This window comes from Lethenteron reissneri, chromosome 50 (genome assembly GCF_015708825.2).
Source record: "Lethenteron reissneri isolate LAM-NWPU_2019-01 chromosome 50, ASM1570882v1, whole genome shotgun sequence".
Classification (NCBI taxonomy): Eukaryota; Metazoa; Chordata; class Hyperoartia; order Petromyzontiformes; family Petromyzontidae; genus Lethenteron; species Lethenteron reissneri.
The window spans coordinates 11,620,962-11,637,951 of record NC_083828.1 but is presented as its reverse complement, the minus strand read 5'-3'; the positions used below and the strand labels follow the sequence as shown (position 1 = coordinate 11,637,951).

Genomic DNA, 16,990 nt, shown 5'->3' with positions numbered 1-16,990 from the left:
AAACATACACTGAAATAAAGAAAAACATAAATCATACAATTATTCAGTGTTGTATTTGTCAGTTTTTATTTGTAATACTGTACAGCATGAAGTACTGTATATTATTTACAATTATTGTACCGTTTAAACCAACGCCAAGTGTTGTCAACTGGTCCCGGGTCACCCGTTTCACCAGCATGAAGTATGGTGAAACAAAGACAAAGATCCCCCATGTTGCCTAAGCAGACTTGGGGCAAGTGCTGTTAGCGAGCATCTGTGAAGGTAGACGACGGCACACGAGCGGATGGTGTGGCCAGAAACCAGACCCACGGTCCGGCCGGTCTTGGGTACTTATTTAAGGCTGAGTCGATCTAGGGGATACCCAGGAGTGGTTCAGGTGATCGTCACTGGTTATCGGTGGCCATACGTGGGAATCTAGGCCGGGTCGCCGGCGAAACGACCTCTGCACAGAGGTCGCAAACGGGTTTTGATTCCTTACCCGTACCCGTACCCGGCCGCACCAGGGTCGAAAACGGGTACCCGTACCCTACCCGATACCCGGCTACCCGTAACCGGCCGGGTATCGGGTAGGGTACGGGTATCGGGTACCCGATTGCGACCTCTGGGATGAAGCCATGTTGCAGGCGCGGGTGGGTTGATTCTAGGAACTTGAATTGTGAGAAGAGACAAGACGATAATTGTTTTTTTACCCTTCTATCTGGCAACAAAACTGACACCTTTTTTTACAAGGAGTCATGTTTACATAGACCACAATACCTGCAGTCATAATGCAAAAAAAAACATAACTCTGATAATGTGCACTGTCCTTGAAGTTGATTGGTCCACACCCGAGACAGCTTTCCTTAGAGCCTAGTCTCACATGGGCTGGACCAGATGACGCCAAAAGGGTAAAAAAACAATTATCATATTTTTTACTGGCAAATGAGGTTCCAATGGTGTTAAAGAGACAAGACGTTGGGAAATGAGTGACAAACGGTTACTCACCAGTGACTCACGGCCCACCCGTACCCGGCCGCACCAGGGTCGCAAACGGGTACCCGTACCCGGCCGGGCACGGGTAGCCGGGTATCAGGTAGGGTACGGGTATCGGGTACCCGGTTGCGACCTCTGCCTCTGCATGACTGACACGGCGTGCAGCCGTGGCCCACCACGCATCACTTTTAATGTGTGGGTGTGTACCGCGTTCACGTGAACCCCGCAGCCATCGTCAGGCAGCAGTGCCGGCTGCCCCTCGCCGCGATGCTACGAAAACCACCGTGAACGGATCGGTGACTCTGGATTGCAACGTGGATTTGAATCCCCCGCACTGCTATCAAAGGGGGCACAGCAGCAGCAATGGACAGGAGCCAGCAGTCGTGGTATATTTGTAGAGTAGAATTGGGACGTGACGTCATGCGCGCTGGGCAGCTCGATGACGTCATCATTCGTGGAGTACTTAAGGGAGACCCCGTGATGAATGCGGGGTCACTGTGGGAATGGGTAGAATAAGAAGGGTGAAGAGGGAACCAGGGGTAGAGAGGGATCGAGTAGTGAGTCTGGAAGGCAACCGGTGGTAGCCAATAGAGGTGCTTCTCTCTCCGGTCGGTGGAGTTGGCAGAGTCCCCGATCCGACACGAGAGAGAGACCGGAGCTAGCCGGGCAGGGACCAGGACTCAGTGTAGGACCCCTAACCCCTGGGAGTTGTATACCCTTGTGTTAGATTGTAACAGATCTTAATACACCTTTGGCGGAAGCCCATGGACCTTACCTCCATATCCGAGTGCGTCCTGGGAACTCCTCAACATATTGGCAAGGACACGGTGTTTGTTGTGTTACGTTGATTTTCGGCTATATATTTAACGAGCGGGACGTACCCAGCGTTGCCCGCCGAAAAAGACACACACACATCGACTTAGACACACACAGACATCGACCCACACACAAACACATCGACTTACACACACACACAGATATGGACTCACACACAGACATCCACTTTAGATACACACACATGGAGTTACACACAAATCGACATACACACATACAGTGACCACATCACTCCATCTCTTCTCTAGCGCGTACTGCGTCCGTTTAGCCCCCTCGATCCGGCCGAACAATAGCTGTTTAGGCATGCGGTGGCTGGGCATGCGGGCTACATAACTCAGCCAACGCAGCCAACGCAGCCAACGCAGCCTTGCCTGCCGGAGGAGCTCACCGATGGGACTTTGCCCGTACCCGTACCCGGCCGGGTACGGGTACGGGTACCCATTTGCGACCCTGGTGCGGCCGGGTACGGGTACGGGTAAGGAATCAAAACCCGTTTGCGACCTCTGCTCCTCACACAATCTAGCCTGGTTAAACCCAGGATGGATCGTAGGCAGGCCAGCCTAAATGTTTCTAACCGGCGAAGATGCTCCATTTGGGGGGTCCACGTTTCGCAAGCGTAGAGAAGGGAGGGAATGACTGTGGCTGAGAAGACCTGAAGCTTCGTGCGGAGCGACAGACCAGATCTTCCACACAGCGTTACGCAACCGATGAAAAGATATTGCCGCTCGACTGATTCGGAGTGAGATCTCCGTTGCCAAACCGGAGCCGGTCATGAGCACACTGCCCAGGTATGGGAAACTCTCCACTCTCTCCACAACTGCCCCATCACCGATTGCGAGTTGTGGGGGTGGAGTGTCTGATGGTACAAAATACCCAGGCAGGGGCTTAGTTTTGGTGGGGCTGATGGTAAGGCCCCACCTCTTAGTGGCATACTCCAGTTTCAGCAGAAGCGTCTTTAACTCCTCCTCTGAATGAGCAGCAATTACCAAATCGTCGGCATACATAACGTGGTTGACCAATAGGGAGCCATCCCTTGACCGCACCCGGGCATCGATCAGCCTCCCATATGTATCTGTACCAAATGGTTTACACGCACTACCATACACACCATGTTATCCACACTGTGCTACACACAATACCATACACAATACCATACACCCCGTACTATACACAAAATACCATACACATGTAGGGGTGTTATGGTGGAAACACATTTGTTACAGCCGTTAGGATGCTACGGGACAAACACGTCAGTTGCAGCTAGCAGCCAGGGGGGCTGTGGGTTTTGGATCCCTCGCGCCCCTCCCAACGGGTGGGGGCTGCGTGGTGTGTTTCGATCCCTCAGAAGCCAGCCCCTCGGTGGGCAATTGGTATAAAAGACGGAGAGCCAGAGAGCTCGGGGTAGTGTTCGAGAGCCGAAGAACGAAAAACCAGTTGAAGACTGAAGGCCGGCAAGATAGACCCTGGAACTCCTCTGACCCGCTTTCCTTCTCGGAGCCGGGCAGAGCAAGCCAGCGGTACGGCCCCAGAGCCGATGTCCTTCTAAGGGCCGGGTCTGTCTGGCTGGGTGTCGTGACCTGTGCCTAGGCTGGGCCAGGTCAGGTAGCCTCCACTAGCACCCTTAGCGGAGGACCCGGGAGCATAGATAGCTAGGCAAATAGCCGAGGGGTGTATTCCAGTATAGTACGGGTGAAGGGGCCGTTACCCCTTTTCAGTGTTGTATAATCCTGTTGAGTAATAATAAGTAGTGCTGCCTCGACTACACCGTCTCTGTCACTTGTGAACCCACTACAACTGGCGTCAGAAGTGGTCTTAATAAAAATGGACACGAGACGGACAAATTGTACGCAGGAGCCTGGAGAGAAAGACAACTCCACTGCGACGGGGCTGGCGAGCTTCACAGACGACCTTGATGTGCCACAGGTGACCCAACAGCCACCGCAGCAGCCAGAGGAGTGGCCGCCGTCAGGGGATGGCCTGCGGGCGGCTCACTCCCGCCTTGTGGAGCTGCTCTACGCCGCAGCCTCCACGCTGGAGGAGATTAATCGCGCAGGGCTGGGGGTGGCGGGACAGCGTGGTGACGAGTGGCGATCAACGGCCGTTCCCGCCATCCCGACGGCGCCACGATTTGAATGTGCCGCCATGGGTGGAGCTAGTGCTGAGGGCGGGGCCCCGGCACATCACGTGGACAACGGGGGCCAATCAACGGCCACTGCGTCGTCACCGGTGGACGGGCACTACCAGAACCAATCAGCGGGCGCCACGTCATCACCGGCGGATGGGCGCTCCCGGGACCAATCAGCGGCCGCAACGTCATGCGCCATATCATCACCGGCGGACGGGCGCTGCCAGGTCCAATCAGAGGGCGTCGCGTCAATGACGGTGCGACCGCCGATAGGGACCGCCATTCCCTCCAGTACCAATGGCACGGCAGTCACGGCGGGGAGCGGCTGTTGGAAATGGGGCCATCGTTCCAACAGCGCTTGCCAGTCTTAAAGGAGTTCGCGTCAGAGGGCGACGACTGGAGAGCGTTCGAGCGTCGCTTCCTCACCCATCAGAAGATGTCCGGGTGGACGGACGACGAGGCGCTGCGTGCGCTCCCGGCGACATTAGATGACGACGCTCTCACCAGCCTCATTACGACCCCGAAATCGGCGCGCGCTACGCTGAAATCGGCGCTCCGGCTCCTGGCTACAGTCTACGGTCCACCATCTGACTATCGACAACTTTTCCACGATCGACATAGGGGTGAGAAGGAGTCTCCCCTTGCATACCGCACAGCTCTCCTAGCCCTCGAGAAGGCAGCTTTCCCACGCATGGATTGCGAGGGTGTGGATGCCAGGGTGACGAAAAAACTTTTGGCACTGGCTCAAGAGTTGAAAATTAAATTGTTGTCCTCGCGGCGGACGACGGGGACATGTGTTCCTTGCGGGCTGCACCTGTCACAATTTCACGCACTACATTGAACGGTTCTCGAGGTTCGGGCGTCGGTTCGTCGAGTGCAGGCGCGATCGAGAGGGCGCTCCGACCGGGCCAGTGGTCCGAGTTGGCTCACCGAGTTGTTGCTGCGTCGGCGGGTTTGTCGGTCGTCACGGGCCACATCGATGGGATTAAGGTGCGCGTCTTGGTTGATACGGGGGCTTCAGCAATGATTGTATCTGACCTCATCTTCTTGGTTCTTTCGGTAAAGTCACGTAGAAGGGAAGTAATAAAATAATAAAAATATAATATAATAAAATAATTCTCACGACGTTTCGGCCACAACGCAAGCAGCCGTCCTCAGGTGCTTGCGTTGTGGCCGAAACGTCGTGAGAATTATTTTATTATGTTTTATTTTTATTATTTTATTACTTCCCTTCTACGTGACTTTACCGAAAGAACCAAGAAGATGAATCCCTGCAGTCACGAAAGCTTTAAATCGAAATGTATCTGACCTTATTTATAATATCCTCCCCGTGCAAAGTCGCGAATGCCGGTCGACATTCCGTGTTATGCAGCCAACGGGGGCTCGCTGGGTATAATTGGGCAGATCCGAGCCCAGATTTGAATTGGGGATATCAAGTTATCCGGGACGATATTAGTCTCATCCTCTCTTGCGGTTCCGTGCTTGTTGGGAACAGACTTTTTGGCCAAAATGACGATTAAAATATTTATCGACCAGGGATGCATTGAACTCCCTTCGGGCCGACGTATGGCGTTCTTGCCTTCCCCTACTTCCTTGCGGACGGCCTGTGCGACATTAAAGGCGTTCGTTACTCGAACTGTGCGTGTGCCACCGAGCACACAAATGCTCGTGCCCCTTCGGTTACGTCGACCCTTCGCCGCGGGTGTTTCAGACCACGGCGTCCTGTTGGGACCGTCAAAGGCCGCGGAAAAAGGGTTGGATTTGGTAATTGTCCAGATGATAGTGAAAGGGAGCGATGACCCATTCATCATGGTCCTTAATGTTGGATTGCGGACGACTATGGTTCCCCAAGGGACCGTGCTTGCACATGTAGTGAGCGTAAGTAGCGCAGGAGACGTCGATGGAGGCTACACTTATTTATTAACAAGCGCTACAATACAGCACGTAGCGAACCCTAACACTTGAAGGGGTAACAGCCCCTTCACCCGATTCTACTAGAGCAGACATGGGCAAACTACGGCCCGTTGGGCTTTTTAATCCGGCCCGCCGAACTTGTTCAACCCGATTTGGTCGTGACTCGAACCTAATTTCCCCATTGGATTGTATGTAAATACAATTAATCCGTTCCAGACTCCTACGAACTGTATATAAATATTGTTTTTTAAAAGATTATTAAGCACAAAAATAGTTAATTACGCCATAGAATTCAGTGTAATAGTAAACTAAATGTAACAACATTAAATAGCACTGAGATAACCTTGAATAACAGAGAAAACTAACATTGCCGCATCAAGGTTTCGAATCGTTTAAAAAGATGATTGTTTCATCTGCTACATCAGTCGGTCGATTCTGAGAGAGAGAGAATATTCGTATGAGCAATTCATGTTTCTATTGAAAGTAAGTTAACAGTAATATTTGGGTACAGTATTTTTGTTTTTGGAAGCATTCACCGTAATATCGTATCAACGTTTACTTCACCGCATCATCGTATGAATGATGCGAGAAGAGATTAACGGGTTCTTAAGTTAGCGATTTACGTACTAGGCGCTTTCGCTCTCTAAATTACAGCTTGAATGAGGGGGAGGGGTATGACTACACTCACAAAATTTATATCTTACTAGGAATTTTATATAACAAAAGTTATATACATAACTGTTACGCTTTGTGTAATTCAACAAAACAAACAACACTTAACTCCGAGTTCTCTCCAAATTTCACGAGTCCGTTCTAGACCCCACAGTTTTTAAAAAGAGTTTTAAGCACACAACACATAATTAAAGTTTAAAAAATCATTAATTATATAAACTTTTCAATAATTTCCTTCTTCACTTCGATTTAAATTTTCTTTAAAACCTTCTTCTCACCAACATTACCACTCATTACCACTTTCTCCGAAGGCAAGTTTGTAAAATAATGCATGGTACAGACAGCAGACATCTTGTGTCCGGAGATCAAATGCAAATTTGAAAAAGACAGCTTATCACGCAGGACTGTGACTCGCCGTGTGGAACTGATTGATAAGAAAATATAGCCAGTCAATTAAACAAAAAGTCTGATTCCTTTGAATTATATTCACTAGCACTGGATGAAAGTACGGACGTAAAATACACTGCTCAGCTCCTCATTTTTATCCGAGGCATTGAGAATTTTGCGATAATAGAGGAGGTTTTGACCATAGAGTCACTGAAAGGAACAATGCGGGGAGAGGACTTGTATAACCAGGTATCTGCTGTCATCGAAAGAATGACGCTACCTCGGAGTAAACTTGTCAATGTCACAACGGATGGATCGACAAATTTAACTGGAAAAAATGTTGGGCTGCTGAAAAGAATCCAGGATAAAGTGAAAGAGGAAAACCCTGTCCAGGATCTTATCTTCACTGCATAATCAAACAGAAATCCCTGTGTAAGTCTGCATTGCAGCTTAATCGTGTCGTGAATCCAGTCGTAAAACTTGTGAACTTTATACGAGCAAGGGGACTTCAGCACCGTCAGTTTATTACCTTCCTGGAGGAAACTGATGCGGATCATCAGGACTTGCTATACCACTCTCGTGTCCGCTGGTTAAGTTTGGGGAAAGTGTTACAACGAGTATGGGAGCTGAAAGAATATATCATCGCATTTTTAGAGTTGATGGGGAAATCTGACGAATTCCCTGAGCTAAGCGACAAGAACTGGCTTAGTGACTTTGCGTTTGCTGTGGACATATTTTCACACATGAATGATCTGAATGTGAAACTGCAGGGGAAAGATCAGTTTGTTCACGACATGTACAAACATGTGAAAGCCTTCAAATCCAGCTCACTTTGTTCTCCGGACAAATTGCGAACAAATCTTTTGCTCATTTCCCCACACTTGCCATGCAGGAAGAGGCAACGCGAAACGCAAAAAAATACAGCAAATCACTTGAGGACCTGCACGGAGAATTCTGCCGTAGGTTCTCTGATTTCGAAAACATTGAACAGTCACTTCAGCTGGTGTCCTGTCCCCTGTCACAAGACCCTGAAACAGCACCACAGGAGCTGCAGTTGGAACTGATAGATCTTCAGTCTGACTCCGTCTTAAAGGAGAAGTTCAACTCTGTTAAACTGAATGACTTTTATGCTTCACTTAACAGAGCCACGTTTCCAAACCTCCGGAGGACTGCACAGAAGATACTGACTTTGTTTGGCTTGACTTATGTGTGTGAGCAGACATTCAGCGTAATGAACGCCAACAAAGCCCGTCACAGATCAAAGTTAACGGATCAGCACCTCAGATCTATCCTGAGAATTGCCACAACCAAAATAACTCCAGACTTGGATGCACTGGCAAAAATGGGAGATCAACAACACTGTTCCCACTGAAACTGAAAGTGATGATGTGTTGCTGCAGCGAGATTTAAGCCAAATCTCCGCAACACAGCCTGCGTGGCTGCTCTAACCTGTTAATGTAGAGGTAATTGGTTTGGCGCAGGGCTCAGATGTTTTCATGATGTTTGATCAGTCACGTTACAACATGTTTTTGTATTGTTCATGTTCGTGCAATTTGTTAAATTGCCTTGCAAATAAATGCTTTGCTACCTGTTAAAGGCCAAATCCGTAATGATTTTACATGTCATTTTTATTAGTTCACACAAACACTCCATCCACCTGTTCCTGGCCCGGCCCCTCTGTCAAATTTTAGAACCCATTGCGGCCCGCGAGTCAAAAAGTTTGCCCACCCTTGTACTAGAGGATGTGTTCCTCAGCTAACGTTCCTCGTTAGCTCCTACTACACCCCTCTATCTCAGACCATCCTAAAGGAGGCTAACTGACCTGGCCCAGCTTCGGCTCACGTCCGACTCTCAGCCACTCGAGTCTGGGCCCTGGCTTGCCCTGCTCGGCTCTTATAAGAACTGCGAGACAGGATAGTCCCAGGGCTAGGCTAGTCGGTCTTCAATCTTCACTGGCTCTTCATTCAGCAGTTGGGTACAGCAGCAGCAGTTGGGTACAGCAGCGGCAGCAGTTGGATACAGCAGCAGCGGCAGTTGGGTACAGCAGCAGCGGCAGTTGGGTACAGCAGCAGCGGCAGTTGGGTACAGCAGCAGCGGCAGTTGGGTACAGCAGCAGCGGCAGTTGGGTACAGCAGCAGCGGCAGTTGGGTACAGCAGCAGCAGTAGCAGTTGGGTACAGCAGCAGCAGCAGCAGTTGGGTACAGCAGCAGCAGCAGTTGGGTACAGCAGCAGCAGCAGTTGGGTACAGCAGCAGCAGCAGTTGGGTACAGCAGCAGCAGCAGTTGGGTACAGCAGCAGCAGCAGTTGGGTACAGCAGCGGCAGCAGCAGTTGGGTACAGCTGCAGCAGTTGGGTACAGCAGCAGCAGCAGCAGTTGGGTTCAGCAGCAGCATTTGGGTACAGCAGCAGCAGTTGGGTACAGCAGCAGCAGTTGGGCACAGCAGCGGCAGCAGTTGGGCACAGCAGCGGCAGCAGTTGGGCACAGCAGCGGCAGCAGTTGGGTACAGCAGCAGCGGCAGTTGGGTACAGCAGCGGCAGCAGCAGTTGGGTACAGCAGCAGCAGTTGGGTACAGCAGCAGCAGCAGTTGGGTACAGCAGCAGTTGGGTACAGCAGCAGTTGGGTACAGCAGCGGCAGCAGTTGGGTACAGCAGTGGCAGCAGTTGGGTACAGCAGCGGCAGCAGTTGGGTACAGCAGCAGCGGCAGTTGGGTACAGCAGCAGCAGTTGGGTACAGCAGCAGCAGCAGCAGTTGGGTACAGCAGCAGCAGCAGTTGGGTACAGCAGCAGCAGTTGGGTACAGCAGCAGCAGCAGTTGGGTACAGCAGCAGCAGCAGCAGTTGGGTACAGCAGCAGCAGTTGGGTACAGCAGCAGCAGCAGTTGGGTACAGCAGCAGCAGCAGTTGGGTACAGCAGCAGCAGCAGCAGTTGGGTACAGCAGCAGCATCAGTTGGGTACAGCAGCAGCAGTTGGGTACAGCAGCAGCAGCAGTTGAGTACAGCAGCAGCAGCAGTTGGGTACAGCAGCAGCAGTTGGGTACAGCAGCAGCAGCAGTTGGGTACAGCAGCGGCAGCAGCAGTTGGGTACAGCAGCAGCAGTTGGGTACAGCAGCAGCAGCAGTTGGATACAGCAGCAGCAGCAGTTGGGTACAGCAGCGGCAGCAGCAGTTGGGTACAGCAGCAGCAGTTGGGTACAGCAGCAGCAGCAGTTGGGTACAGCAGCAGTTGGGTACAGCAGCAGCAGTTGGGTACAGCAGCGGCAGCAGTTGAGTACAGCAGCGGCAGCAGTTGGGTACAGCAGCAGCAGCAGTTGTGTACAGCAGCAGCAGCAGTTGGGTACAGCAGCAGCGGCAGTTGGGTACAGCAGCAGCGGCAGTTGGGTACAACAGCAGCGGCAGTTGGGTACAGCAGCAGCAGCAGTTGGGTACAGCAGCAGCAGCAGTTGGGTACAGCAGCAGCAGCAGCAGTTGGGTACAGCAGCAGCAGCAGTTGGGTACAGCAGCAGCAGCAGTTGGGTACAGCAGCAGCAGCAGTTGGGTACAGCAGCAGCAGCAGTTGGGTACAGCAGCAGCAGCAGCAGTTGGGTACAGCAGCAGCAGCAGTTGGGTACAGCAGCAGCAGCAGTTGGGTACAGCTGCAGCAGCAGTCGGGGACAGCAGCAGCAGCAGTTGGGTACAGCAGCAGCAGTTGGGTACAGCAGCAGCAGTTGGGTACAGCAGCAGCAGCAGTTGGGTACAGCAGCAGCAGCAGCAGTTGGGTACAGCAGCAGCAGCAGCAGTTGGGTACAGCAGCAGCAGCAGCAGTTGGGTACAGCAGCAGCAGCAGCAGTTGGGTACAGCAGCAGCAGCAGCAGTTGGGTACAGCAGCAGCAGCAGCAGTTGGGTACAGCAGCAGCAGCAGCAGTTGGGTACAGCAGCAGCAGCAGCAGTTGGGTACAGCAGCAGCAGCAGCAGTTGGGTACAGCAGCAGCAGTTGGGTACAGCAGCAGCAGTTGGGTACAGCAGCGTCGCAGCCCACCACGACTCGTCTTTGTCGCGGCCCTTCGAGTCGCCGCGGGCAATTTTCCGCGGCGCAGCTGCTGATGTTGCTATGGCAACCACGTGGGGTGGGGTGGGGGCGCGTGCGGCGCGTGGGCCGACCTCAGATAACCTCGCGCGTTCGTTTCGGGGGCATGACGTCACGGCCGAATCGGGGCTAACGACGTCACGACCGAAACGGGGCTAAAAACGTCACGTCCGGGGCAAGTGTGAGGGCGAGGAGGGGGTGGGGGCAGCGCGTGACCCCGTGAGGAAGACTTCGCCAACTGCGCATCCCACCGCTCCTCACACACTCATCACCCTGCTGCTTGCTCCGGCTTCTGGTGCCGCCGCCGCCTCCGCCGCCTTAACGAGAAGGTGGGTCGTAGAGGAAGTGCTGCGCCGGCAACGGTGTTAGAGCCAGGATCGCCGAGTGTCGGGGTGTTCGAGGACCGAGTATGGGGGCGGGGGAGTAGATTTGGGGGGATCAGGAGACGAAGTTATCAGGGGCTGGCGGTCTCCAAGGGGATGTGGAGGGGTCCCTGTCGTGTAGCTCGTCAGTGGTCGCGGTGTTTAGGTGGATGTTCCTGTGCTGAACCCATGAAGGAGCCGTGAGAGGCTGCGCGCCAGAATCTCTTGTCCCCCCCCCGACTGATCACGCGGGGCGCATCGTTTCGGTTCTGTTTGTGTGGAAGCTTCGCGTGGCGTCTGTGCGGTGTCCATCAACAACCGCACGCCGAGCGACGCGCGGAGGCACCGAGACAGTTATGGCTGCGTAACAATCGCATATAAAAAGATCCCCCGTTATAGCCTCAACAGACTGTTGAGGCTGTGAGCGAGCACCTGTGAAGGCCGACACTGCACGAGGGGGCGGTGTAGCCAGACCCAAGTTCCGGCGGCCTTCGTCTCCCTGGTGCTGATATTTACACAACGCATCGGGTACTTATTTAAGGATGAGTCGACCTAGGGGAGGCCCAGGACCGGTTCGGATAATCGTCACTGGTGTTGGTGGCCGTGAGCGGGAATCGAACTCTAGCCTCCAATGCAGCACAAACTACTCGGCCACCGCTCCCCATAACAAACAACAACAACCGCGCGCCTGGGACCTTCATTTCTCGGCTCAAGGCAGCACGGGGGCGGCCCTCACCCACTCGTTATATACTTGACCCAGTGTTGGGACATCCTACGTTCCTTTGGCAGGGATCGAGTCACTCAGATGTAATAGCGGCGCCAGGGTGGTGCTACCCCCCCCCCCCCCCTCTTCGGTGCCCGCTGCTTTCCTGGAGGAACATTGCGGACGTTTATAGCCCCGCGTCCGTCTCGTGTCCAACTCGGCGGTGAGCGGCGCCAGAGAGGGCAGTTGAGGCCGCGAGAGTAGCCGGGTTCTCCCCACCCTCCCCTGCGCGACTCCACGGCCGACGCCGGAGACACCGGCGCAGGCAGTGACCTTGATACACAGGCGAGAGAGGAGATGTCATTTCCCTCGCCTCGCCTGGCGTGCAGGCCGCGTGGGTTCGACCCCGACCGCGGACGATGCCTTTTGTATATTTGGAGTTTCCATGATCTCTCTCCCCGTGGTGGTCGCGTGGGTTCTCACCGTGTTTCCCCCCCTCCGCATTTACAAACGTGGGTCTTAGATTATTTGGCCGCTCCTCAAAATTCCCACCTGATATACGATACTTCGATGAGCTATCACATGTGACCACGTAGCCTCTGAAAAGAGCTAGCAGTTCAGTGGGCTTTACCTGGTAAAATGTAAATACTGTAGTTAAATAGACTCCACTCCTTGGTGCCACGGACTCTCTGACTGCCCTGCTCTCTCACATCGGTTGGACTCCTCGCCCACGTGTCACTGTCGGCCCTCAGAATATGGGCCCCCCTAAACAGTGGCTCGCATGGCAACGCAGCCCCGCAAGATATTTCTCAACGCCTTATCTTTCTCACGCTCCTCCACTTTTATCTCTGGGCGGTGGCGTGAACTCAGCGGTGATGCGTTCGCTACTTGAGTTTGACTATATTTGACTTGTTCCATGGACAATCCCATCTAGCCAGTTTCCCGGCTGTTTTACATGGGAGATCCGCGCGGCGTAAGCACAGCAACAGGAGATAAAAACGCGTCAAGGTTGCAGTGAACGAGTACTGGGTCCTTTATAAATAGAGTTCTTTCGGTAAAGTCACGTAGGTAGAAAAATAATAGATCACGACGCTTCGATCGCAACACAAGCAATCGTCATCAGGTGGGACAACCACAGCAAGAAAAAATGGAAGTATGCAAGAGATCTGCCATGGCACGAGGTTATATAGGCCTCGGCAGTAGGGGTGAGAGAGAAGGGGGGGGATACTTTTTACCAAACAAAGTTTTAACAATTGGAATTGTTTATAGGGATAAGGAGGCACTTGTGAGGCTACGGGGGGGGGGGGGTGTAGAGGAGCTGAGTGGCCCTTTAGGTAATTGGTCGATTTGTTGAAGAAGACCTTTCGGATGAAAATAGCACAGTGCTGGTCTCTGGATATCCATGGGAGACAGATGACAGTGAGTGTACAGGTTGCGATTGTGAGTTCCATAGGTGGGCGGTCAAGGGCAACACGGAGAGCACAGTAGTGGTGTCGTGCAATGAGACGTTTTAAGGCAGATTCAGAAGCTAGGTGGTAGATGTTGTCACAGTAATCAGACATGGGCAGGATGGTGGCAGTAGAAGGACTCTTCTACTTACGAACGAGTTAGGTTCCAGAGGTCAGTTTGTCCATCTTTACTCCTGTCCATTCCAAACATGTTGTACGGCATGTACACTAAACATGGGGAATGGTTTTAAAAGTTGCATAATCTCCTATAGATGTAGATGCCACTGGTTCATTATGTTCTGCAGATCTATTGCGCGGCAGTTGGACTTAGAACTCTCGGTCAAAACAGGCAACCGCACATACGGACAGGTTTGTTCGTATCTTTCAAAGTTCATAAGTCGACTGTAAGTAGAGGAGTCCTTGTATCTATATTCGAGGTGGAATGCAGCATTTGGTTCTGTATAGTAACCAATTTAATTTGTTTTTATCTTGTTGGCCACGTGGTCAATATGCGTCTCAAAAGACAGGATCGAGTCCAGAATAACGCCTAGATATTTAAAGTTGACCTCAATAATATGCGATTCCAGAGCCGCAATATGCATAGGTGGTGGGACAGGTTTAAGTCCTGTTTTAGATACTCTTGTAACTTCCTCCATGGAGTTTATAGAGCCCATCAGGACTGTCAGCAGGACTGTCAAAGTGCAAATTGGAGATGTCTCGATTGTTGATGTACGCGTTTTGTCAAGGTTCACAGTTTGAATCCCAGATCACCCTGATTATTACTGACGGTATAATTTCCAAAGAAATTCTACCTGCCGTCTGCCTCACAGTGACCCATGACGTCATTCGCAGACATCACGGGCTAAATTTGCCAAATTTGTTAATTACACGACAAAGAACGCAATTGGAATTATACACAGTGATAATCACCTCCTACTGGCAGACTACTGCCCCAGGTCACTCTAAATCCTGGTCTCCTGAGTTCTCACCTTCCCTATCTTCCCCCTTATCCTGCCTCTCTTATTGTGTCTCTCTCCAATTTCCTGTGACTCTGGGCCAACCACCGTCCGGGGTTGCCATTGCCAATTGGCACCTGCTGGCCCGGCACTGCACAGGGGGGGGGGGGGGCGTCCGATTCCAGCTCGAGCTGGCAGCTGTGATAGCACGGGCTGTGGGTAAGGGCAGGGCGCAGCATGGGGACTGTGGACCCTCGGCTAGCGTGGGCCCCTCCCCCTCTCAGGTAGGCAGGCAGGCCAAAGGGCATACCTGCCTGCGATGCGTGTTCAGGTGTGAGTGGCACGGGGCGGACAAGGACATTGCCGGGGTGACGCCGCTCGTTGGGATTCACTTCGAACTCACGGTGATGCTGCGGCGGTCAGCGCTTTCCTGTTGAACCGCGTGACCGATGCGTCGGTTAAACACCAGGTTCGGCGGTGCCTTTGACACGGTCTCGTTTCTGCAGCTGCACGTTCGCAGTGGTCGTCCCCTTGACACAGTGGAGACGCGGGGAGCAGCTTCTATTCCCTACTCTCTGTCTTTGGCTTGTCCAAACATGTGTAGTAAGTATTTAGGAGGCTTGACGACAGGGTCGGAGGCACACTTATTTATTACACCAACTTGTGCACAGTAACGGGTACACACAGTACTTAAGGGGGTATCGTCCCCTTCACTTGGCTACAGGGATACACAACATCTAACCCCGCTAACCTACGCCCAAGTCCTCCACTACGGAGCTAGGGGAGGCTACCTATCCCAGCCCTGGTCAAGCTGGGATCCCGGCACCCTGAGTCTCCAGACCGGCTCGTCAGTCTGGGCTCTCGCGGCCACGCCACCGGCTTGCCCTGGTCGACCCTGACAAGGACAGCGAGCCAGGGGAGCTCTGGGGCCTATTCTAGCTGGTCTTCCGTCTTCGCTGGTTAAAGCTGATCTCGACCTCGAGCCCTCCGGCTCACCACCCTTTATAGGACTCGGCCCCCGGGAGGGGCCCGTGGGGGATGCAGGTGCGGACGTCGGTGCGAGCACCTCCCCTGTGTACGGCCCTAACCCCGCCCATTGTGTTTGTTAGCCATCCGTGGCCATGCACAATTACACCTCTACCTCCGTGGCCATGCACAATTACACCTCTACACATGCACTCTTGTTCACTCTCTGGTTTTCTCTCCATAGCTGCTGCTTCGCTAAAAAAAACGCTTTGGAATACGTCGAATTTGGTACACGTCGTATTTTGACGAGAAAAAAAAAATGTCTTGGGATACGACGTCTTGCTTGGGATTCGACGCGCTTGCTAGAACTTGTTTGGGTCAGGATGAGTCACCGCGTACCCGCATATACCCCGTTCACGACTGAAACAAAGCGCCGCTCCTCAGTCTGTTTGTACAGTAGTTTTAATGGAAGGGGACTCTCCTTCAAAAAATAGCATCTCCTCCTCCTCCCCTTCCTTACCACCATCCTCGTAGGCTATCAACTCCTCTCAGCAAGGTATTTCAATTTATTTAAAATTTTTATGCATTTATTTTAATTTATGTATGCATTTTAGTAATAAGTAGTGTCTAAATTATATTATACAACCCCATTAATGTATAATATGCCATATAAAATATCATTTATTATACTCTGTAAGAGATTATTTCCTTTCGCTTTATTTCTTATGGTAAAAATTCGTTTGGTATACGTCATTTTCGTTTAAGTCCTTCTGGAACGAATTAACGACGTATACTGAGGTACCACTGTATTCGTGTTTCACACTTGGGAACTGACTGCTGATTTGCTGACTGCTGCTTCTATATCCCGAGTGATTGGCGGAACGACCGATATGCGTCTCAAAATACATCCGTAATTATGTTTTGAGTATTGCTGAGAGAAGAGTGCTCAATGTTCCGTTTCACTAGCCTTTTTCGGTTAGCAGACAGCACTGCACCGCGGTGGCTGTTGCAGCTCCACGGAGAGCGTCTATCGATCACAACATGGAGAGCTCCCTCTCTCTATCCCCGCCAGTGACCATGAACCCCCTGCTGTTGTGGCTGCTGCTGTTCGTTGTGAAATCGCCATCGTCTGTCGTGAAGCTGCTTGTCCGTTGCCGTAGTGTTCACTGCTGTGGCATTTCTCTTGCTGTGAGCACGGCGAGGCTCTATTGAGACACCAGTCTCTTGCGAGGGAGGCCTGGGTCGCAGTCCCTGAGGTGGAAATGCATCCCCCCCCCCTCGCATAAATTGAAATAATTGGTTCGCTTGATGTTGGCGCTATCATTTTAATAGTGCGGGGGCAATCACCGCATAGGAAGCTGCTGCTGCTGTGTTTCACCTTATGGCGGGACCCCGGGGTCCCGAATAAACGGAAGTCAAAATCGTAATTAATTAATATATTTTTGGCGACTCCGTCCCACCACGCACATCAACGCCGCGACCCACCTAGCGCGGATCATTCACCAAGCACCTGTCGTTGCCAAAATTGTCGTAGTCATAAACAAAACTTTTAAACTTTGATTAGTGCATCGTATAGAGCTCGTCAAGAGGA

The 16,990-nt window shown here is 52.2% G+C and overlaps 1 protein-coding gene across 1 annotated transcript in view; it reads left to right on the top strand.

Moving 5' to 3' along the window:
* The first annotated feature begins 11,090 nt into the window (after positions 1-11,090).
* Positions 11,091-16,990, top strand: part of LOC133355199 (NAD-dependent malic enzyme, mitochondrial-like) — a 75,024-nt gene continuing 69,124 nt past the window's right edge. Inside the window, exon 1 of the mRNA XM_061572559.1 lies at positions 11,091-11,293. The gene's annotated coding sequence lies outside the window, so the exon portion shown is untranslated. The remainder of the gene's footprint in view (positions 11,294-16,990) is intronic.